The sequence below is a fragment of the Equus asinus genome, chromosome 17 (assembly GCF_041296235.1).
Source record: "Equus asinus isolate D_3611 breed Donkey chromosome 17, EquAss-T2T_v2, whole genome shotgun sequence".
Classification (NCBI taxonomy): domain Eukaryota; kingdom Metazoa; phylum Chordata; class Mammalia; order Perissodactyla; family Equidae; genus Equus; species Equus asinus.
This window is the reverse complement of record NC_091806.1, coordinates 11,471,623-11,495,683: the sequence shown is the minus strand read 5'-3', so window position 1 is coordinate 11,495,683 and position 24,061 is coordinate 11,471,623. Positions and strand designations below refer to the sequence as shown.

General features: G+C 41.4%; 1 protein-coding gene across 16 annotated transcripts in view; it reads left to right on the top strand.

Annotated features, from left to right (window-relative positions):
• The window catches only part of AMBRA1 (autophagy and beclin 1 regulator 1), a 159,467-nt gene that overhangs the window by 75,049 nt on the left and 60,357 nt on the right, over positions 1 to 24,061 (top strand). The gene's annotated exons all lie outside the window — the stretch shown is intronic.

The following is a 24,061-nucleotide window of genomic DNA, read 5'->3' as shown; positions in this document are numbered from 1 at the left end:
TCTTTCCCCGCCCCTTCCCCCACCTCCACTGCCCACTTGTAAATTTATGTATGCGAAGGCATGAAAGGTATAAAAATCAAGCCACATTTAGGCATATCTTTAATAAGAATCTTTATTAAAAATATTTTAATGACATTATGTTTTGGAAAATCTGGGCCATGTGGTGGTTAAGGGTAGGAAGGGATGTGTGTGAGGCAGTGGCACTGTCAGCTGGGAGAATGGGATTTCTAATTAAGCTGCTGTGACAGCTCATAGGCCATGTGATCTGGCCCCCCCCAAGTACTACTGTCTTTGACCCAACGTCAAGGCCTAGAAATCCCAGAAACCTCAACGGTTTCTCTGCTGGACGCCAGGACTTCATAGGCCCAGGCTTGGCCGGGGAGCAGAGGACACTCTGGTCTCCTGACAGCCTTATCTGAGGAGGGCTGTCACCCTGGTTGGTAAACAGACCCCCTGGCTCTGCGCCTCTCCATGCATGGTGCTTCTCTGTGGCTTGGCTGATGGCACGTGGAAGGTCCTCACTGGCAGATAATCACTTGCTGCCAGGCAGTACTACAGAGCTCTTCTCCACCCTTCTTTGTTCCAGACATCTGCCTCCACCACCCCACACAGCACCTCCTGCTTCGCTACTGCTGGAAAAGCTCTGTTTCTTTGGCATTTGGCTTTTCTGGAACAGCTGTATGTTGTTTTTTTCCTCCTTTGATCTAATAACTCTCCCTGCATTTCCTATTCCCTACTTTATGCCCAGAGATCTGACCCCAAATGGCCCAATGTCACCTCTGGATACCTTTGAATATGGGGGTTGTGTTCCGGCAGATGGTTGTTTATAGATATGAAATCTACTGAGGAAAGTTCTCTAACAAAGGATGCTAAGTGCCTCGAGGGGAAGGAAATGTAGCCTCAAGAACCTCGCTCTCGAGTTAGATTAGCAGATGGTTTCCATTCACAATTAAACTAGTTTCTCTCATTTTCTCAAGATACCTGTTACAGAGTGCCTATTGTCTTTTTAAAAAAGTCCTCATCATTTGTAGGTATTTGGATGTCCCTCCAGATTCTATTAACAATTCTGTTAGGTTTTTTCTTCTGTTGAGAAAATTCTAATTATAATGGCAACCCAAAAATCCTAACATTTGTTGAGCACTTGCTATATACTAAGGAGTGTTTTGAGAGCTTCTCGCAGTCATATTTCGTTTCTTTCTCACAGTAATCCTGACGTGGAGCTGTTCTCTAATTAGCAGTGGAGGGAACTAGAGCCCACGAGGCTGACTCGCCCGGAGTGATGCGTGCAGCTGGACGTAGAGGAGCCAGAGAGCTTCCTCGTCCGCCTCCCCAGTTATCTTAAAGGACCTTAATCTAGAAGAGGGAAAGAGCCCCCAGGAAACTTGGCTCATCTTCAAGGTTTTTCTTGTTTGTTTTAGTCCTCTTTTTTTTAGTGGTTTCTAGACATAACTTTTTTATAACCCAGTGGCACTTGCTGAGGAAAATCTCATTATGCAACAGCCCTTTCCTGAGCCTTCTTGCCCTCCTGGACACAAATATTTTGCTTTTTATTAAACTTACTTGTGATCGTATAATAGAGCTGCTATAGTAATGGCTTTCGAAGTAAAAGACAAATTGGCCTCTTAACAGTAAGCACTCCCAGCTTTCCTGAAAAGGCACTTTCCCTTATGTGATAGGAGTGAGGTTGTGATGGTCTCAGAAGAATTATATCCAACAGGTATTTGTTCTGCGCCTATGTGCCAGGCACTGTTCTAGAGTACCGGAGTGAGCAAGACAGACGTGATCCCTGCCCTCCTGCAGCTCAGAGTCTGGCTGGTTGACCATACCTCAGTCTTGCCATGTGGTTCTTAGCTCCAAACATAAAGCAGAACCCTTTGTGAGTGAGTGGCTTTTTACAGGGGCGAAGCGTGGAAATTTGGCAGACCTGGAGAGATAAAGCATATACACACCTGTAGTTTTAGGAGGTGTGACTGGTGCTATGGTGGCAAATGAGTCTCCAGTGGACCCTAGCCAAAGCCGTTTGGAATCATCAACAAAAATGGATTTGTAGAAAATTAAGAGCCATTCGGCTCACTTCCTCCCACATGAGCCTGAGAGCGATAATAGAAAACAGAAGCTCCTACAGGGGAGTGTTTTGTTCATCTTCATCTCTTCCATCACATCTTGGTGCCTTCCCCACAATTCTGTAGGTTCTTGGTGACCTCCAGTCACCCGTCGACACATGCCATGCCCCTTCTTCAGCAACACAAATTCTGAAGCTGTACTTGAGGAAGTGCAAATACATTTAAAGCCACTGCAACTCTCCCAAGTATATTTTTGGGGAAACAGGAAAAAGTCTGGGGAGCTCCCCCTGCTGACTTTTTAGCAGACAGCTCTAGCTCTGTGTAGTAACAGCAACTGCTGGTAAAGGAGGAAATGAGGTTGAGGACCGCCTGCCGTGTGCCAGGTGCTGGCCTAAGTGCTTTCCCATGTGTTAGCTCCTTTCATCATTATGACAACCCGGTGAAGTAGGTGGTGCGTTTCCACTCTGCAGGGAAGAAAACCGAGGTTCAGAGAAGTTCTGTTACTTGCCCAGTAGAAGACAAGGAGAGGCAGACCTGGAACTTTAAACCAGTCTGTCTGCCTGACTCATAAGAACCTATTCTGTCTTCTGTGGCGTGTTTGCCTGAGTTCAAGTAGGGAGTATTTGCCAAAAGGTTCTTAAGCTTATAATATTTTTCTGCATGTTTGAGGCCTCATAAAAGTGAAATGAGAAGCTCTGGCATTTGACATCTTCCTGGTAATTGCTGGAAGAACAAAAAACTTGTGAGGGATAGGGACCAGGGTAATGTAGGGTATTAGTTATCTGTCCTGCCTAATCTTTTTGACTTCCATCCTAATGAGCATCTGCTCCCAGCAGATGTGGGCCTGATGTACTTAATTTAGTACTTTGATTAAAATCAATGTGAAGTGTCAGGATTTTCTTGCTCCTAGCCGCAGGTCATTGGGTCCTGGTCAAGTCTCCTGGGCTAGAGCTGGCTTTGTGCCTAGTCATCCTAATTTCTCTTATGATTTCTTGTGACCCATTCCCTGTTTAGGGGTATGTTCTTCACTCTTCACATATTTATGAATTTCCCAAATTTCCTTCTGGTGTTGATTTCTTGTTTAATTTCATTGTGGTCTAAGAACATACTTTATGTGATTTCAGTTATTTTAAATTTATTGACGGGCCGGCCCAGTGGCGTAGTGGTTGAGGTTGTCTGCTGTGCTTCAGTGGCCTAGGGTTCGCAGGTTAGGATCCTGGGCGTGGACCTAGCACCGTAGTGGCATCCCACATAAATAGAAGAAGATTGGCACAGATGTGAGCTCAGTGACAATCTTCCTCAAGTAAAAAGAGAAGGATTGGCAACAGATGTTAGCTCAGCAACAATCTTCCTCACAAAAAGAAATAAAATTAAAAATATAAAAATAAATTTTTGAAGCTTGTTTTATGGCTTAGCATAATGGTCTGTCCTGGAGAATGTTCCTGTGTGCTTGAGAAGAATGTGTATTCTGTTGGTGTTTAGAGTGATATAGATGCCAGCGAGATTTACTTGGTTGGTAGTGTTAGTCAAGTTTTCTATGGTCTTGCTGACTTTCTCTCTAGTTGCTCTGTCCTTTATTAAGAGTGGGATATTGAAATCTCCAATTATTATTACTGAATTGTGTATTTCTCCCTTCAGTTTCGTCAGTTTTTGCCTCATATATTTTGAGACGTTGTTGTTAGGTACATATATGTTTGTAGTTATTGTACCTTCCTGATGAATTATAAAATGTCCCTCCATCTCTAGTAATGTTCCTTTGTCTTTAATTATAATTTTTCTTATATTAGTATGGGTACTTCAGGTCTTTTATGGTTGTTGACTGCATGATATATCTTTTTCCATCCTTTTACTTTCAAACTTTTTTTTTTGGTGAGGAAAATTGGCCCTGAGCTAACATCTGTTGCCAATGTTCCTCTTTTTACTTGAGGAAGATTGTCACTGAGCTAACATCTGTGCCAATCTTCCTCCACTTTATGTGGGATGCCACCACAACATGGCTTGACAAGCAGTGCTAGGTCTGTGCCTGGGATCCAAACCTGTGAACCCCAGGCCACTGAAGCGGAGTGTGCAAACCAAACCACTATGCCACTGGGCCAGCCCCACTTTCAACTTACTTTTGTCTTTGAATCTGAAGTGTGTCTCTTATGGAAAGTGTATGTTTGGATCTTGTTTTTTATCCAGTCTGACATTCTTTGTCTTTTGATTGGATTGTTTAGTCCATTCACATTTAATGTTATTGGTAGTTGGATCTTTGTCTTCCATTTCGCTGTTTGTTCTCTTTATTTCTAATGTCTTTTGTTTCTCTGTTTTTCCATTCCTGACTTCTTTTGTATTAGGTGGATATCTTCTAATGTACCATTTTAATTCCTTTATTCATGTTTAAACTATATTTTATCAGGATCTACTTCAGACTTACATAGACTGAGTTCTGGTGAGATACAGACACTTTGCTCTGCTATAGCTCCATTCCCTTCCTCTTTGCTATTATTGTCATAACTATTACATCTCCGTCTATATGTTACAAACCCAACAATACATTGTTGTAGTTATTACTTTATCTAATCCCATGTCCCAGGCTTCCTTCTGTTTGTTGCCTCTGGTGGGTAAGACAGAGCTACCCCTTTTGTAAGAATTTACTTTTCTTTTCCTTGTTAACTTTATTTTGGTTGTCTTTTACCCCCTCATCTCTTTTAAAAACACCGGTCTTCTCTCTTAGATGTTTCCCACTTCTCTGGTATCTTAGGGAATTAACTTTCAGGAGGCCTGTCTAGTCTAATTTGGCCAACTAGGTGGGCGTCTGGGCCCTTGGGCTTGCTGACTTTTAGGAATTAGCGTCATTTCTCAACCTGATATCAGCTCTCTAATATAACAGATTGCTTAATTACTACATACCAGATCTTCACTTGAATTGGCAAATCTGGGAAAGATGAATCGTAGTGAATACAGTTGAGGGCCATGATGGTATACTTAAATGAGTTTGAACAGAAATGAATACTAATTCTGGTGTTAGACCCTATATCTTTTTGGCTGGACCCTTTATCTCCATCTCCTGTACCTCTTTGGTATCCAGTAGTCAGGCAAATAAAGTGAGTGGCACATTCCAACTTAACATCAATTAAGATGGCTGTTTATAAACCCCAGATAAATGGACAATTAGTGGTGGTGGTACTAGCTAGGGCTGCTTTAATAATTAACCCAATTACCTTTCATTCTGCTCCAGTGATGAAAGTGAAGGCGATAAGGGGCTGGCTCGGTTGCCCAGGAAACAGAGAAGTAAATGCAACACTCCTCCCAGAGAACCCAGCCTCCCCAGATGCCCTGCACACCCAGGGCGTTGTATTTATTTGGTGTCCACCCATCACTGGAGTGTCCACGTCCTCTCCACCCCAGCCCTTCACTGCATCTCCTTATACACTAGTGAGAGCTGTGCTTATTGAGAACCTGGGTCCCAGTTTCGAGGCTGAAGTGTCTGTGCTTCGTCAGGCTTTTCTAGAGGAAAATATTGGGCCTTATCAATAAACTTTTCTGTCCCTTTTATATTTTGTGACTAAGTTTTCCTGGCCTCCATCTCTCTCCACCCCCAGGAAATTTCCTGTTGATCTTTCCCCCTGATGCTTTACACCTGTGCCCTCTCTGGACTGTCATTTTGAAATGTACATAGCACCTTCTAAATGCTTAGCATTTCCCAGGGCGCTTTGGGTCCTACAAAAGAATTACATGGCTCTGCCCTTAGAGAGTTTACAGGGTAGCCAGGGAGTGGTCTGGTTTTCTGTATTTTGTTTTAGCCCTGCCACTAAAAATGTACTAATTCCCCTGTGACTTTAACTGCCAGTCCTTTTGGATTAGCTAGGGAGGGTACAGCTCAAACCTGGGCTTGGACCAAGTATTTATGTCTCTTGGTACAGTTTGAAGAAATTCTGAATGTGTCCCATTCGTCTTTTCTGTGGGTCCATGAGCCTGAGTGAGCAGAGCTTGGGAAGGACAGCTGCCATTTTCAGTGTCTCGTCGGCTTGAGAGGCAGGATAGCAAGTGTTTAAGAGTTTGGGCCCCAGAGCCAGCCTGTCTAGGTTTAAATGTTCATTCTGCTACTTCCTAGGAGTGTAATCTTGGTTAACTTATTATACCTTTTCTGGGACTCAGTTTCTTCATCTGGAAAATGGGCATTAGAATAGTGTCTAGCTCATAGGATTGTTTTGAGGATTAAATGAGTTAAAATATGAAACGCTTAGAACAGTATTTTTGGCACACAGTAAATGTTCAGTAGATGTTGGTTATTATCATTATTATGACTTTTATTATAAATCTCAGGGGCCAGTATGAGTTAGAGCCCTATCAGTCTCCTCACTGATTATAGCCTTGCTGATCTCTCTCTGTTCTTCTGCCTTCCTGCCCAGCAGTGCTCTTCCTGGATCTGGAGCAGGGCTTTCTTCCCTTTGCTGTAGTCAGTGAGTTGAAAAAACTGGGAGCTTGTGCTCTTTGGCACCAACAGATGGTAACCTGAAGGTCCCTGTGTTGATAGTTTGACAAGCTAATGTGGCCACTGTAGTCATGTCACTCAAGGGGCTAAGAGTAGAGGAGTCACAGCATTTGCGTTGGGAAATCCTTTTCTGTCCCCATCAGAACCTATGCTGATGAAATAAGCATCTACTCAGCAGACCAAGTGCTTGCTCCTGTGTTACCATGGCAACGTGGATTCTCAAAGTGTAGTTCCTGGACCAGTAGCATGATCACTTGGGAACTTCTTACAAGTGCAAATTATTGGCCCCTACTGCAGACCCACTGAATCAGAAACCCTGGTTGTGGGGCCTAGGAATTTGTGTTTTAAAGAGTCTTCTAGGGCATCCTGGTACACTTGAAAATTTGAGAACCACTGCTCTAGATTAACTCATTAAGCTAGGAACAGAGGCAGAGGCATGGGAAGAGATGACTTGTTAACACAGTTAATGGGTGTGCATACCAGGAATCCAAGATGTGTTGGTCTGGGTGAAGCCCTGGTATATAACTCTTCTTAATCTGGAGCTGTTAGTAATGGGGGGAAATGAATGAATTCATAATTACCTACAGGGTGCTTAGCTGGTATGTGAGCCATTTTGACTTGATAAGCATTTATTGAGTTTCTGTTGTTTACATGGTACAATGATAGGTATATAACAGTACCCAGAGGAACAAGACGTGATCTCTGCTCTCCATAAGCTCACCGTCTACTGAGCAAGCCCGTCACACTCATAAACAGGTATAGGACAGTGGGTATTGTGCTAAATGCTGAAGTAGAAGTATAAACGGAAAGCTGGCTGTGAGAGCTCAGAACCTTATAGCATTTCTGCAGCAGAAAATAGGAGCCCATTAAGCTTTTATGCTGGAATAGCAGGTTCTTCTCAGCTTTGCTAGGAGTTTCATTCCTAGGAGAAATTGACTTATAACCTTTCTTCTAACATTTTAACCAATTTCCCACCTGTTCCCCTTCTTCCTCCTGAAAAAGAAATGTTAACATCAACATATCTGGATTGAGACCCCTCTATTTCCCTGTCCTTTAATTTCTCTGTTCTGGGGCTTCCCTAACCCTAGAGTGGTCTCAGAGCTTATTAAGCCGTCCCCTGATTGTGTACTCTTTAGAAATGCTGTTCATTTTGAAAGCGGCAGCTGAAGTTGCCCTCTCATCTACAAGTACCCACTGTAATGCCAGAACCCTTTTACTCTTCTCTTCTTAGGTTATGATTGGTTTGTGCTTTGACTTGTTTTTCAACGCCTCAGAACAAAGGATGTAACAATATAGAAATCTACAGAGGAGATGTGAGGAAAGAAAAGCCCAAATGTGAGGTCAAAGCCTGTGTTTTCCAGTGGAGGCAGCAGCCAGCCAGTCTGCTCTTTATTTAAGATGAGAGATCTTCCACAGCCCCTGGAAAGACTTGGAACAGCCCTCCTTGCTTTCCCATCTGCTACATCAGTCTTCACCCAGTGATCAATGTGAATTCTGGAAGCTAATAACGCGCGCTAACCTTCTACCTCCTTCTTTTTAAAACTCTGAGCTCACATTAGCTTTTCTTTCTCCTCTTTTCATGTCTTCAAGCAGCCTCATTTATTCCAAAATGGCTGGAAATGCCATGGCAGCTAGCAGACAGCACCTCTCACCCTCTTTACCAAGTAGAGCCACCCTGTGGGTGTTAATTTCCTTTCCCAGGGTCCTTGTGCCACTCACCTGGAAGCCAAGAGCAAGCACGGATATCTTGGTATAAGCTATGATGTGGAAAGAGGTACCTGTAGGTGGGTGACCAGGGGCATTTTGGAATGTTGAGACCTCCTTGGAGTGTTTCTTTTGGCTAGGAGTTGAGTGTCACCCCAGAGCCAGATAGTTATCCTTTAACCACAGTCTCATATTACAGGCTACTGAGATGAGTGCCTGCATTTGTCATAAGCGTGGCTCGCTGCAGCTGTGTGCTATGCAGAAGGGGCCCAGCTTCACTCCTGTCTTGAGCTGTGGGGCTGTATTCTTTAGGACGACTTGGCAAACAAACTCATGATTTTTACTCTCATGGCTCATGGCTGGTGAAGCGCAAGCCAAGAAATATTCCTTCCTAAGCAGAGAATTTAACTGGTCTAGACTACAAAGGAACAAAGGAACACCGGATAGGAGGTAGAAGGTCCACGTTTCTAGTAGGAACAAGGGTTCAGGGAGGTGGGGTGTACTGTAGGCATGTGAGGAAAATATATTGTTTATTTTCATAAATAAATCTAGCTAGAATGGTGAATTTTTTCCAGAATCTGCCATGATGCCAGTGGCTGCTTTTGGTATACTTGCTGATTTTCCCAATGGCCAGATTTCACAACAGACTCTTTATTGTAGTTTCCTTTGGACTAGTAACATAAATGAAAGGAATGACATGGAAATATCCACAGTCACTCCTGCTTATTAAACTGAAGTTTTAGCTATGCAGATAGCTTGGAGACTGACAGTTCTATAGCAGGAGTTAAAATTATCCCACACATTGCCCCGCGTGCTGAACTGGCAAAAGGGGCTGTGGAAAGAAAGAACGGAGTAACTCAAGCTTAGACTTGACCAGGAGCTAGCGTTAGATTACGTTTGCAAAATGTATTGGCTATGGAATATGATGCTTCAAATGTGCTAAAATAAACAAAAAACACCCAAGAGCACTTACTATACGCCAAGTGTTGTTCTAAGCACTTCTCACGTACTAATTCACGTAATCTTCACAACATTCCAGTGATGTCCTGTTACTACTCATTTTTACAGATGAGGAAACTGAAGCATAGAGAGATGAAGTAATTGCCCAAGGCCACAGCTGGTACTTGGCAGAGTGGGAATTGGAACTCAAGCAGTCCAGCTTTAGATTGGGACTTTTCAAACAGAACTCTCATGGTGTGGGCGATTCCTTATGGGGAGAAAAACAGCTGAAAATCTAAACGCTGGCTTTACTTTTAAGAAAACAAAAATAGTTTAGCTCACAAGACTGCTACTGGGGAGGGGGCAACGAATTCCGTTATATTGTTGTAGCTCCTTTCCCCTGGAAATGGGGGCCCTGTAGCAGAATTACATTCCCAAACAATGAATCCTGAAGAGGTAATTACACTGTTGCCATCCCATTGGGAAGAAGGCTGGGGCGGTGATTACATTCCAAAACAAAGCTGTTCTGGTATAATTGCACTGTGCTGCTCTTATCAGTCTGGGGAAGGCAGGCCTCTGGTCTCCATCCTCATTTGTTTTTGAGATGGAATCCAAATAGCATTCAATTAATAGGCAAGACCCAGGCAGAGGGAAGTCAGCCAAAAGAGCCAAGAGGACATTAACTTGCTATTGGCATTTTCCTTCTACTGAAGTTTTCCAGACCTTTAAGTATCAGCAAATTTGAGGGGGAGCCCATTTGAGAAAATGTATTTGCAGCTAATGCAGGGTTAGAGACCCCTGCTTAGAGACTGTGCCCCAAAGCCCTCATTGGTCTTTATGCACAGAGGAGAGCTGGTTGGGTAGCAATGAAATTTCCCTCTTCTATCAGCAGCTTTTGCTCTATCAAAAGATGGCCATTCCTTCAAATCTTTCTCTAAGACTTCTAGCATATATGCTTTTTCACGTATGTAGCTTCTAGTTACAGATAAAAAAAAACCCCTCTGTGGTTCTCTTGAGATAAGAAGTCTGGCTTTTGTTAAATTTCAGCAATAATCTCCAGATCTGGACTGGAAGAAGAAATAAAACTAATTTAATTATTTTGTTTTATGATTCGGAGAACAGAAAACTGCCAGTGGCCTCTTAGGCCTGTCTGTTGAACTAGAGCAGAGAAGGGAAAAAGACCCATGTCATCGGATTGAGGGTTGCACAGATTCCTCAGAAGTCGTGTAGCCTTGGCAGTTTTATCAGTTAGCTCTTGCTGCCTCACAAACCACCCCAAAATTTACTGGCCTCAAATAGCTTTTATTGTTTCTCACAATTCTCTGCATCCAGTGTGCAGTTCATCTGGTCTGGACCAACTTGGCTGCTCTCTGTGATCAGTTGATGGCTTGGCCGGGTGTAGATAGTCTTGGTTGGTATAGTAGGCAGGATAATGGCCTCTCAAAGATCTCCACATCCTGATCTTTGGAACCTGTGGGTATGTTACTTTATCTGGCAAAAGGAACTTTGCAGGTGTAATTAGGGTTACAGATTTTGAGGTGGAGAGATTATCCTGAATTATCAAGGTGGACCCAGTCTAATAATGAGCCCTTAAAAGTGGAAGAGAAAGGCCAAATGGTCAGTCAAAGAGATGCAGCGACAAAAGATGGGAATAGCCTTTAGCTAACAGTCAGCAAGGAAACGAGGACCTCAGTCCTGCAACCACAAGGAGCTGAATTCTGCCAACAGCCCAAATGAACAAGGAAAGAGACCCTCCCATGGACCTCCAGAAAGGAACAGAGCCCTGCCAACACCTTGATTTTAGCCCCTGAGACTCGTGTTGGACTTCTGACCTGCAGAACTGAAAACTGGTAAGTTCATGTTAAGCCACTGAGTTTGTGGTAATGTGTAATGGTAGCCACAGAAAACTAATCCAGATGGCTTTACACACATATCTGGCACTTGGCAGGCCGGTTGGCCTCAGCTGGCTGATGTCTCTTTTCTCTTCACCAGTCAGCTCACTCAGGCTTCTTCATGTAGTGTCTCAGGGTTCCGAGGAGAAACGAGGGATAGGGCCCCAGTGGACAAGCACCTTTCGAGTCTCTGCTTATGTCACTTTTGTTACTGTCCCATCTCAGAGAGGGGACTCTCCAAGTGCCTGGATACAGTGAGGCTTGAATCATTAGGGACAGTGCTGTAACATTCTACCACAACTGAGTAGATTTTTGAGATCTGAGGTAGCCTGGTAGCTCACTTTAAACAAATTGCTTTTTAAAATGTCCTTACATGTACATGAAAGGAAAGCTTCAGCATACCTAGGGATGTAGATGTGTAGATTTGGACCTTCAGAGAGACATCTTGGCTTAGATCATTATTTAGATTATTCGGAGAGGCATGAATTTAGAAATTACATCCTAATAGGAAGCTGGATCATGGTTTTCTAGACATAGCATTTTGGAGAAACTACCTATTCTCTTCCTCTGGGTTTTCTGGGATGTAGCCCTCTTCTATTTCTGTGTGCTGGAGGGTAAAAAGATGTACAAAAGAGCTCTGGGGGTGGTTGGGCCCCTTGGGGCCACATATATTTCTGTGTAGGAGTAAGACTGACAGAATTCACTGTGCAAGCACTTACTAAATTGGCTGTAAGTGAACCTGTACCCATGGCATCATTTATAATCTGCAGCTTCTTTAACAGCAGCAACTTGGAAGAAAAGTTCTTGAAAACTAAGGCAAGGGATCCTTGTGTGTCCGGTCACTGTGGCACATTTTGTTTTTTTAGCGCAGTGGTTGGGAGAAGCTAGAATTCAGTTCTTCTCAAGCATAGGAGTTAGCTTTTCGTTGGCCTTATTGATGAGATTGGTTACAACTGGTTTATGGGCTATAAATGTGAATGCATGGATTGGGCCTCAGGGCACATAGAGACAAATTTAATATTCATCGGTCACTCTTTTAGGACTTCCTTGATGTTCTTTCAGAGCTGTCTCAGTGACTGGTGGAATGCAGGCTCTGCTGTTGGTGAGGCCTGGGTTTTGCCCTGGGCGGTTGCGTTCAAAATAGAATAGCCTTCGTGCAAGAAAGCTGTATACTTATCGCTGGAGATTTAAGCTGGCTTTGACGAGAACTTCCTCCAGCTTAACAGGGCAGCCGGTGGGTTGTGTGCTTATTAAACATCTCTTTGCTCTGCCTCGAAGTTTAACCAAGATTCATGAAGTGACCGTGAGGCAGAAAAGGAGCTGCTGCCACAGCCTGAAATGTGTTTGCGGCCATGTTTACTACTAGAAAGTGAAGAGAAGTGACACGCTCAGCTGAGCCTGGGATGGGGGAAGTGTAGACTTCCCTCCCAAGAGGAGATGGAGCAGCGGTGTGCCCTGGGAAGGAAGAATGGTGCTGAGAGTGGAAATGTACAGACTGTTTAATCTAAAAAGGCAGAGATTCTCCCCAAATAAAACTAGAGCTTATCTCTTATTGCCTGGTAAGAGGTTAGAGCATGTGGTGATGAGATTCAGCCAGTGTCCTTCCTTTCTTCTGCCTTTGCTCTCTGAGTCCCCTTCCTCTCCTGCCTTTCCTGTGTCTGTCAGGGGTCACAGAATTTGAACTTGATTTTCTTTAAGGCAAAGTGAATACAGCTAACGTAAGTGCTAATTGAGAGCTTCTAAAAGCCACAGTTTTCGTTGGTCTAAATATTCTCATTGATTCTGCTGAAGTGAAATGATTGGGAAAAGTGGTAAAATGTTATATTGCTTATTAGGTAAACTAATTAAAACTGAAAATCTCAATGCAAAGCTGAAATAAGTGTTGTTTCAAAGCCCAGTTTCTCCGCTCCCATGTTCTAGGTGGAGAGACTACAGGGACAGCTTAGGAGACCTGCCCTGAAGAACCTGCTGGCTGTTCTCGTCTTTGTCTTGTCTAGGAAGAGTTTTAAGGTCCTATGGGATGGAAGCAGCCAGCACCAAGGGTTAACCTGGGAATCTGCAGATACCTCTCTATCACTGGTGTCCAACCCAGGCCACCCCCGAAAACAGACCATCTAAGTGTAAGCAGTGAGCTTGCTCTTGCTCATTTATAGAATTTCTCGAGCTGCCACTGGGTGGAAGTAACAAAGGAATTGGCCATAGAATTCGGAGATTATAGTGGGGAGGAAAGGCTGACAGGCTGTTTATGTCCCTCAACTTGGTGTATATTTTTTGTCCCCTTCTACCATCACTTCCAGGCGCTCCGTGTTTTAGGTTTGGTTAGCGTGGATTTACTAGTCTCTGTTTTCAGGCACCACGTGGAGCTGCCTGCCTTTTCCTTTGTGGTGTTGATGTCTCTCCTGTGGGGCTTTTTTCTGAAAGGCTAATACAGCTACGGAGAGAGATAGCTGACACCTGAAGAAAGGTTGTTAAGAGTTTAGAAATCCTGAAACAAATCATTTTACTCGTGGCATTTGGGGATATCCTTTATTAAAGAAGCCTGCTTCCTTTGCCTGCTGTATTTTGAATGCCACCAGTTCCCTATTCCACCTCTTTCCAGATCTGAGATCTTAAAGTAAAAGTGAAAAGTATATGGCAAGAAATTATGGGATTCTTCTATCAGGATCTAAGCAGTGTTGGTTACAATTAGACTATTTTACTTTTTACACCTTTACGTGACTTACACCTTTTGTGTGGGGAATATAACTGAAACAAACTATCAAACTGGGAATGGCCTAAGGGGCCCTGTCTCTAAAGGAAAATGTTGGAATTTTGAGTCCTTAGACCTTCTAATTTTGACAGATTGAATTGTCCTCAGAGCTCCTCTTATATCTTCTCTTTTTGCTTTCTTCATCACGCAGTTTGTGATGGGAGGGGATTTTTTTTGTGTGCATAAATAGACTCAATTCAAAGAATATTGCAAACTAATACAGGTGAGATTAAGGTCCAGTCTGCTTCCCAAAGAAACGCGTACCTCTCTCTTCCTTTTTCAACCCAGGACCTGGACATTAAGCTGTCGAATATTTCACTTACGGTCTCCTTTGGCTTTGACGTTCTTAAATGCTCAACTTTAGGAAATATCAGGGCATCACCCTTAGCTGCTTCCTTGCAAGAAACCAAGGATTGGAATTCTTTTCATCATGATTAATCCTTTGTATTCCAGATTATAGCTAGCATTGGGCCCTGGAGGCTACCTGCCAGCTGAGTTGACTAGGGTTTAAAATTAGTTGGTAATTCTTCTATTTTCAGAAGGACCTAAAATACTTTATTATTTATTTATTTATTTTTTGCTGTTGATAACACATTTTTTTCCATTTAAAAACGTATTCATAAAGGAATCCTGAGAAAAAGGAACAAAATTGGAGGCATCACAATCCCTGACTTCAAAATATACTACAAAGCTATAGTAATCAAAATAGCATGGTACTGCACAAAAACAGACACACAGATCATTGAAACAGAATTGAAAGCCCAGAAATAAAACCACACATCTCTGGACAGCTAATCCTTAACAAAGGAGCTAAGAACATACAATGGAGAAAGGAAAGTCTCTTCTTTAACTGCTGTTGGGAAAACTGGACAGCAACATGCAAAAGAATGACAGTAGACTGTTCTCTTTTGCTGTACACAAAAATTATCTAAAAATGGATCAAAGACTTGAAGGTAAGACTTGAAACCATAAAAGTCCTAGAAGAAAATATAGGCAGTACACTCTTTGACATCAGTCTTAGAAGGATCTTTTCAAATACCGTGTCTACCCGGGTAAGGGAAACAAAAAGAAAAAATAAACAAGTGAGACTTCGTCAGACTAAAGAGCTTCTGCAAGGCAAAGGAAACCAGGAACAAAACTAAAAGACAACCCATCAACTGGGAGAAAATATTTGCAAATCGTATATCCGACAAGGCGTTAATCTTCAAAATATGTAAAGAACTCACACAATTCTACAACAAAAAAAACAACCTGATCAAAAATTGGGCAGAGTATATGAACAGACGTTTTTCCAAAGAAGATATACAGCTGGCCAACAGGCACGTGAAAAGATGTTAACATCACTAATCATCAGGGAAATACAAATTGAAACTACACAGAGATATCACCTTACACCTGTTAGAATGGCTATAATCACCAAGACAAAAAATAAATGTTAGAGAGGATGTGGAGAAAAGGGAACCCTCACACACTGCTGGTGGGAATGCAAACTGGTGCAGCCACTATGGAAAACAGTATGGAGATTTCTCAAAAAATTAAAAATAGAAGTACCATATGATCCAGCTATCCCACTACTGGGTATCTATCCAAAGAACTTGAAATTAACAATTCAGAGCCTCAAGCACCCCTGTGTTCATTGCAGCACTATTCACAATAGCCAAGATGTGGAAGCAACCCAAGTGCCCATCGACTGATGATTGGATAGAGAAGATGTGGCGTATATATACAATGGAATACTACTTAGCCTTAAAAAAAAGACAAAACCGTCCCATTTGCAGCAATGTGCATGGACCTTGAGGGTATTGTGTTAAGTGAAATAAGCCAGACAAAGACAAACACCGTATGATTTCACTCACATGTGGAAGATAAAGTAACACATGAACAAAGAGAACAGATTAGTTGGCTACCAGAGGGGAAGGGGGTTGGGGGTTGGGCAAAAGAAAGAAACACAATGTTGCAAAACTTACACTATCTGATTTCAAAATTTATCATAAAGCTATGTAGTCAGTACAAAGTGGCGCTGACATCAGGATAGACAAATAGATCAATAAAACAAAAATGGATTCAATCTACTCCACTCATTTTCTCCTCTCCTCATCTCTTCTGCAGGTACTCAGTTTGATTCTTTGGGAACATAGATCCTATGGGAACATGCTATGGATATCTGTGGACCTTCTTAAGCTGAGCCTTAAAATGTCCATTTCTCAACTATACACTATGTTGCTTCTCTTTCAACTTGCTTAACTTTTACCTTTTTCCCCATCTTCTGGCTCTAAAGACCATGTCCAGCATCTCCTTAGAAGAAGATAGGGATCGGATGTCCTTGGTGAACCAGTACTGTATTTCTCTCCTTGAGCCCAATCTTACCTGCTACCCATAAGGAAAAATCTAGAATGAGTACTAGTCCTTGGGAGGTTTTCCCTCCTCTGTCCAATTGATAGTATACCTACATTAGAACAAAGGGTAGAATTTGGGTAGAAATTAGGGTTTCTCTTTGTATTTGAGAAGTGCATGAATGGATCTGTTCATAGCAATTTTGTACCTTCCCTTGTCCATTGGAAACTATTTTCTACCAGTGATTCTAATATTTACTAACTTCATTATGAAATTAATCACCCAGGGAAAATACCAAAACTGACTGATTTGACTACTGCGTTCATTCCTATTCAAATAGATAGTATAGTCCTATTTTCAAGATTGTGTGTAATCAATTCAATGGAATATACTTCTTGAGTGCTGTGATATGCTAGGTCATACACTGAATGCTGGGACTTGTTAACAGAAAAAATTGTTAGCTTCCTTAAGAATCCTTCCAGGTTAAATTATTATTTCCCTACCTTTTCAGTGCTTTGAATTACTATTGTTATTATATATCCAGAAGTCCTAGATTTTATCTGATTCCTTACACCTGATCATTTTATCACTCTGTCACAATGTCCCCCACAAGTTACAGGAAAATAATTAGCTTTATTCTGTTACAAGGCTTTACCCAAAGATGTCAGTAGATTACTATTCTATCAGAGAAATGTGTTACAATAATGCAGGTTATTAATTCTCTGGTTTTCTTTGTGTCTCTTAACCACACCTAAAGTTCCTCCCACTCCAACCAGGTGTAAACTGCCTTCTTTTTAGTCAGCAAGCTATTTTGGAGAGGTACAGTGTCTTTCCAGCTTTGGCTTCCTTAGATGAGGTTAGTTCTCTCTTCCTGGCTACCAGAGAGGCAGTCATTTATGTGATACAGAAGGCTGTAGTCCTTAATGAGGGCCTTTGGCACTGCCTGTCAATGGCTTATTTCCTGGTGATGTTGAATTCAAGTATTCATTAAGCACTAAATTTGAGTTGACCTCTTATTTGAGGAGGCAGCTTTGCTGAGTTTTCTTGCATAACCTAGCACACTGGTGTGCCACCAAGGTTTGATCAGTGTGTAAAATGGACTTTTGCTAAAATTGTTATTGCAACATCAGGTTGACTTTTGGGCTGAGGCAGTCACACACTGTGTTCTAGAGTAGGATACAAGTTGGTAGGAGTACAAGGTAAGAGTCTGGTGCCAAAGAAGGAGCTTGTGTGTCCTAGAGCGTGTGAGAGATGAGTGAACAGTTAGCCAGGGAGAACAGTTCTGCTCGTTGACACAGTACCAAAGGCCGCCAGACAGGTGCTATGAGACATTGTCTTATAATAGTGACTGTGTTTTTATTATTGCTGGCTTTACTGTCGTTTTGAGTCTTTTAATCTCTTCCAGATATACTCCTGAAAAATTTAGTACCCAAATCTATGTTTTGAACTACGATCACGTGTGTTGGAAGCTGAACTAGTTGACAGCCTGGTTGTTGTCATTCTGACTCCTTCAATAATTCACTGTATAATTTGAGTGAGTCATTTAATCTCTTTGTCCACTTGACAGGTGAGGATGTGGTGCTTACCTCCATGTTCCCTCCAGTGATTAAGTAGGACAAATGGTAAAGCACTCTAACTTCCTTTGAAAAAGATATTATCTGAAGTCAAAAGAAAGAAAAGCAGATACATGCCTTAGCACCCAGGATATTTGCAGTGCCTGTACTACTTGAGACAAGCTGGGACTGCCATCTTTAGATGTTCTAGTGACAACAACACCTCAGTGCTTAGAGACAGGCTCAGGTGGCTGAAAAGGATTCGTCTTAGCTTAATAAAAGGAGTCGCTAAAGAACATCTGAGTTGTGCTAGGCACCCTTGGGACATAAGATAAATAGTTCTTGATGGACTGAATAGAGGTGGTCACAGCAGCAGTAAGGAGGAGGTAGGACCTGTCCAGGGTTTGTGCATAATCTTCTTGGAATCTGAATGTAGTTCATGAGATGTCCTTTGACTCTCCCTAGCTAATTATTATTTTGATCTCTTCTCAGTTTTTCTAAGAATATAATGTCAACCAGACATCTTAGGCCATTCACTACACCTTTGTACAAGTTGATGTGGATGTGAAATGAGACATCAAATACTGAAATAGAAAGTTATTCCTTAACCCCTTTGGGAGATTAAAAATGCCAATATAATCTTAAAGAAATCTCTCATAAAACAAACTTTTATAACTGAATTTATTACTGACTTGGAAAGAGGCCCTGTAGCTTCATACTAAGGGCAGTTGAATTCAAATTTCATCTCATCTCTTACTACCTGAGTGACTATGGGAAAGTTATTTACATTCTCTGAGCCTCAGTTTCCTCATCTGTAACATAGGGGTTCAGGAGAGCCTTTTAGGGACTACCCTATGTAAAATTCCCCAGTCCTTCACCCCTTGTACTTTCCATTCCTCTTCCTTCTTTTGTATTTCTCCGTGGTACTTACCATAACTTAACATGGTGTGTGGTGAGCTCATTTCTTTGTTATGTTTCTTCTTCTTTGCCCACAATGTAATTTCCATGAAGGCAGGAATTTTTCTGTTTTGTTAATTGTCTGGCATGTACTTGGCACTCAGTAAATACTAGTCTAATGAATAAATAAACTTCCTTTAAGGTAATTGTGAAGATTGAATGTGAATTTTATTGAATGAGAACTTATTTTGGCTCTTGGCACATAGTAAGTATTTAGAAAATGATAGCAATTAGGAAATTTTCCTTGGCTCTAAGGAAGATAATATAAATCTTACTTATGTAACTGATTAGTATATAACACATTTTGCTACATATTTTGAAAAATAAACATAAATCAGAGTGCTCAGTTGTATCAGAATGCATGGTATGCATGTTAGATGATTGTAACTTTAAAAAATATATATGTTATGTCTTATTCTTAGATTTATTTTATTCTCAAAATAACTTATATTCAAATTGTTCCTAGGGTGTATAATGTATTAACAATATTTTACCTTGTATTCTCCTATTTGTGTATGTATTTTCTGTCTCCTACTAGATTATGAGTTCCCTCCAGTTTGGAACCTTGTCTTTTTTCATATTTCTAGTCCCCAGTGGTTCTGTTATAGCCTGTTTCGCTGTCATGCAAAGGTGATGTTCCTAAGACATTCAGAGTAATAAAAAAATTCTGTAATAGAAACAGTGGTTTCATTTTGGGGATGGAGGATTAGGATCTCAGGAGTTCAATGTGCAACAACACATTTTACCTGGGGCACTTTGAATTAAAATATATTACAGCTATATCTATATAAGTATAAAGCCTAAACCAACTAGATATAACATGTGATTGCATCTTCCTTTTCCTTAAGAGTGATGCATGGGCCCATTGTTCTGACAGTGCACAGAACCACTCCAAGAAGGCAGCACTGTTGTTCGGCCAACATTCCTTAGGCAACAGATGTCTGAGGGCTTCCTATGTACCTTTCACCATCATCTGTCCTGGGGATATAGCATTCGTGTTTTTCTAAGCATACGGAATGTTCCAGGTTTAGGATCAAATTCCTGTTCCCTAATTAATTGATTCAACTTAGGTTATAAAAATTTGCATTTTGAGTAAGTTCCTGTACTTTATCCATTGTTATCATTCAGTGCATATTATTGAATTAATTAAGGGCTGACAAACCTTTTCTCCATTCCTTACTGATATGATTTTAGAGCTGATTCAAATTCTTGGGACAGACAGTTGAAGAATATATAGTTAGACCTAGTGTTTTAAGCAATTTTTTTAGATTTCCTCTTTACTTTGGCTATATTGACCTGCTCTCAACTTCGTCTATGAGTGTGAATGATCTATCATCTTTTTCGTCCCTTCACAGTGACTTATCCCCTTAATGACTTTTTCCTTGTTCATTCTCTTTAACATCTCTTTTTTATTAATTGAGGTATAATTCACTTAATAAAATTCACTCTTTTGAAGTGTACCATTCAGGGCTTTTTAGTATATTCACAGAGTTGTACAACTATCACCACTATGTAATTCAAGAACATTTTCACCACCCCAAAAAGAAACCCCACGCCCGTTAGTAATCGCTTCCTATTCCTCCCCCCACCCAGTCCCAGACAACTACTTTCTGTCTCTATTTGCCACTCCTGGACGTTTCAATAAGTGGAGCATGCAGTATGTGGCCCTTGGGGTCTGGTGTCTTTCACTGTGCCTGCTGTTTTTGGTGTTCATCCATGTTGTAGCGTATGTCAGTACTTCATTTCTTTTTTGGAAGTAGAATATTCCGTTGTATGGATATACCAAATTTTATTTATCCATTCACTAGTCGATGGACATTTGAGCAGTTTCCTCTCTTTGACTATTATGAATAATGCTGCTATGAGCATTCAAATACAAGTGTTTGTTTTCAGTTATCTTAGGTATATACCGAGGAGTGGAATTGCTGGTTCATATTGTAACTCTGTGTTTAACTCTGAAGAACTGACCTCTCCTCAACAGTAACGTCCTTTGATCACTTTCCTTTTTGTAAAGCTCTCCTTTCCTTGCTTCCCGATTCTGTCTGCCAGCTCCTCTCCAGCTCTCCCGTTTACTTTGGTCTTCTTCTGTTTTCTGAGTTGTCACTTTTATGAAAATAACTCAGACATTTTTCTAAATTCTTGCTGCTTTGGATGGCCCACAGCCATCTTATATTTAATGTGTCAAAACCCAAACCTCCTTTTCTATGATGTTCTCCCCTCCCTATTTTCACTCCCTATTTTTGCTACCAACGTTCTTCTCGACCTCTAGGTTCTAGGCCTGTGAGTTCATGTGGATTGTTACTTTCCCCTAGTTACCCTGTGTTCTGTTTCCTACCGTGTTCAGATGACCCATCCCTAATGGAATCTCATTGTTTCGTCCTCTCTCTTCTCATTATTCTAACCCTGATTCTGGCCGTTATCCTACCGTTTCCTAACTGGCGGCTCCCTACTTGAAGTTTTCCCGCCTCTAAAGTACTTCCCAGTTTACTGGTCATAAAATGTAACCAGAGACTTATGGTAAACATAACAGAATGAACATGTGTGTTTATCTCCACCCTCTCCTAATTCCCTCCAAAATGACAGTAAAGGACTTAGGAAAAAGTATAAAATACTCAATTGTATAAAGAGAATGGGAAAAGGAGGGTGATGAGTAGTGAATGATGACAAGAACTTTTCTCTTCCAGAAGAAACAAAACTGTATGTGAAAGGAAATATAACTTATTATAATATTGCTGTATGCTGTGAATATTTACATAGTCATAATACTGTAAATAATTAATATTATTTGGGCTAAAAATGTGATATAACTATTTTGGAACAATGAAGGAGGAAAGAGAGTAGGAGAAATCATCTCCCATCATAGGAAGCCAGTAGATAATAGCCGAAATTGAAAAATTAGTAACCGTAGAGATGACAGTTAATTATCAGAAGAAAAACAGCTAAAAGATTTGAAAAGTAATTGCTTCTAGAGATCAGATATCAAAGGAGAGGATGAGGCAAGAGGCTGCTGTTTAATTTTATTAGCTTCGTAATACTTTTTAACTTTTAAAATTATGTGTATGTAATACTTTGATAAAAATTAAAATTTAAAAGCTGTCCACTTTGTAATTCCCATACTCAAAAAATTTCAAAGGACTTTTATTTCCTGCTGCACAGATGACAAATTCCTCGTCTTTATTTAGCCTGAGGTTTATGTTCTTCTTTATATGAACTCTTGCTTCCCACTGCACTGATAACAGCCCTTGAACCCTGAACTTCCCTCAGCAGATTCAGGTAGCCGCTTTCTCCCCTGAACCGTTCTCCTCCTCTCCTCCTCTCCTCCTTTCCAGATCCCATCGTTCCCTCCTTTAAGTCTGCCCTGAGCTCTCCTGGTCTCCGCCTCCCTAAGCCCAGTGACCGCTCCTAAATGGCTGTGGCTCTGGGTATCTGTATCACTCATTAGACACTTACATTGCCTTTTCTCATTTGTAATGCTTTGGATGTAAGTCTTATCTCCCAAACTGGATTAGAGGCTCCAACCAAGCAAGAAGGACATCCTATTACCATTTTATATACATCTTCCAGAGTGTTATGTTTGATAGATATCTGTTTAATATTCAGTCTTCACTCAGCCATCAAAAAGCTTTCTGTTTTGAGATCACTACTCTTTATTCTGGGCATGTCTCAAGACTTTGTACTTTGGTCTAAAAATCTCTCTATCTTTGTCAGCCTTAGTGAGGTTGAAGGCCAAGGCTTTATCTCTTTGCTGATGATACTGTCGCTGTGCTAGTTGTTTTTACAGAACATAATGTGGACAATCCCTAATCTTTCAAACCCTGTAGATGGTTAAGCATTTGAAAAGTTTTGTCTTATTTGAAAGAAATGCTAATTTATCATTACCATCACCACTTGGGGAATTTTTGAACCGTCTCTCTTTATACTCCCTTGCCTCATGCTCCTCTACACTGCAAAGAGCCTGGAAAAACAGAAAGAAAAGCAAAGCCCTCTGCAGCCTCCACTATTTCTCTTTGTGCTAAGAACAACCACCTGGCTGGACGTCTGCCCTAGAGACATCACTGCCTCATCAGTGACGTATTCTCACCCACTGAACTAGAGCCCCAGTGGGACCTGAAACGTTTAGGTCACTAGTTCTTAATCTTTTAGAGGACAGTGATTCTGTGAGAACGTATGTTAAAATCTTGGACCCTCCCCTCACAAAAAATGTGTACACATAGCTGTATTAAAGTGTACCCAGGATTTTGGTTTTATTCAGGTACAGTAAGGCCAACAGATGAGGAGATGCTTGCCATTGAAAAGATAGTGTGTTACGTACAGTTTCCAAGAGTAGGGGGACACACCGTGCCACACAGGGCCACGTGGGGAAGTGTCAGGCTCTGTCAGCAGGCGGAAGGAGTCGAGGAGAAAGCATGAGCCAGAGCCCTTCTTGGGGTTTTCACGGGCAGGAGTAGGTAAAACAGGGTAGGTATGCTGGGTACATTTAGAATTAGATAGTTTGGGTAATTTTGTCAGGCTCTGGGCTATGGGGTGGTCCCTAGGTGTCCATACCTGGCCCTGGGATGACTTAGGACAGAGGAAATAGTGGTTTGGTGTTTGAGAGTTGGATAAAGAAAGTGGTTGGGGCTGTAGGCTCTGGATTGGTTGGTTTGCATGCTTGCAGCCAAGTTGTTTGCTGTCTCTAGGAATTAGCAAGCACCGTAAAATATAGAAAACAAGAAACACCATTAACACAATAACACATCCTTTTTTTTTTGTTATTTCAGTGGCTTCTTGGACCTCCTGAAGCCCCTCTGTAGACCCAAGGTTTAAAAACCCAGCTGGGGCCCTGGGAGCTCTGTTCCTTTGAATACAATATTTGATCTTAGTTTACCTTTTCACAAGAAGGTCTGTAGTTAATTATCTGTTAAGCCAAGAGAGTGTAGCAACTACTCAATTTTTTTTATAGTAAAGCTTTTCTTTCTGCTTTCTTTTGACCTCCCTACTAGGACCTTATTTGTGGATATTTCGTGCTGAGAGGGATAAGCCTGCCTTCCGTAATTGCTGCATCAAGGCTCTGCTCACAGGGCATCCTGATGACATTTTAAATACATGGAAATTTTTGAATGCATGAAAACATCTAGTGCTGATTCTCTGCTGCATTTTGGCTCTGGCACCTGCTCCTCTCTTGGAGTTTATCCCGTTGCCTAATTCTGTACATTGTCTCCAAACCTTTCATTAAGCATTGTTGGAAATTTTGCTTTTTAACCTCAGCATCCCCGCTTATCTTTTGAACAGAAACAGAACTGTCTCTGACTACTAGGCAGTTCCTCGAGTGAAAAGCTCCCCATCTCTCCTTTTCTGACTTTTCAGAGCATGAAATGGCTGTGCTAATCCTGTTGGCCTCAAGGCAAGAGCCT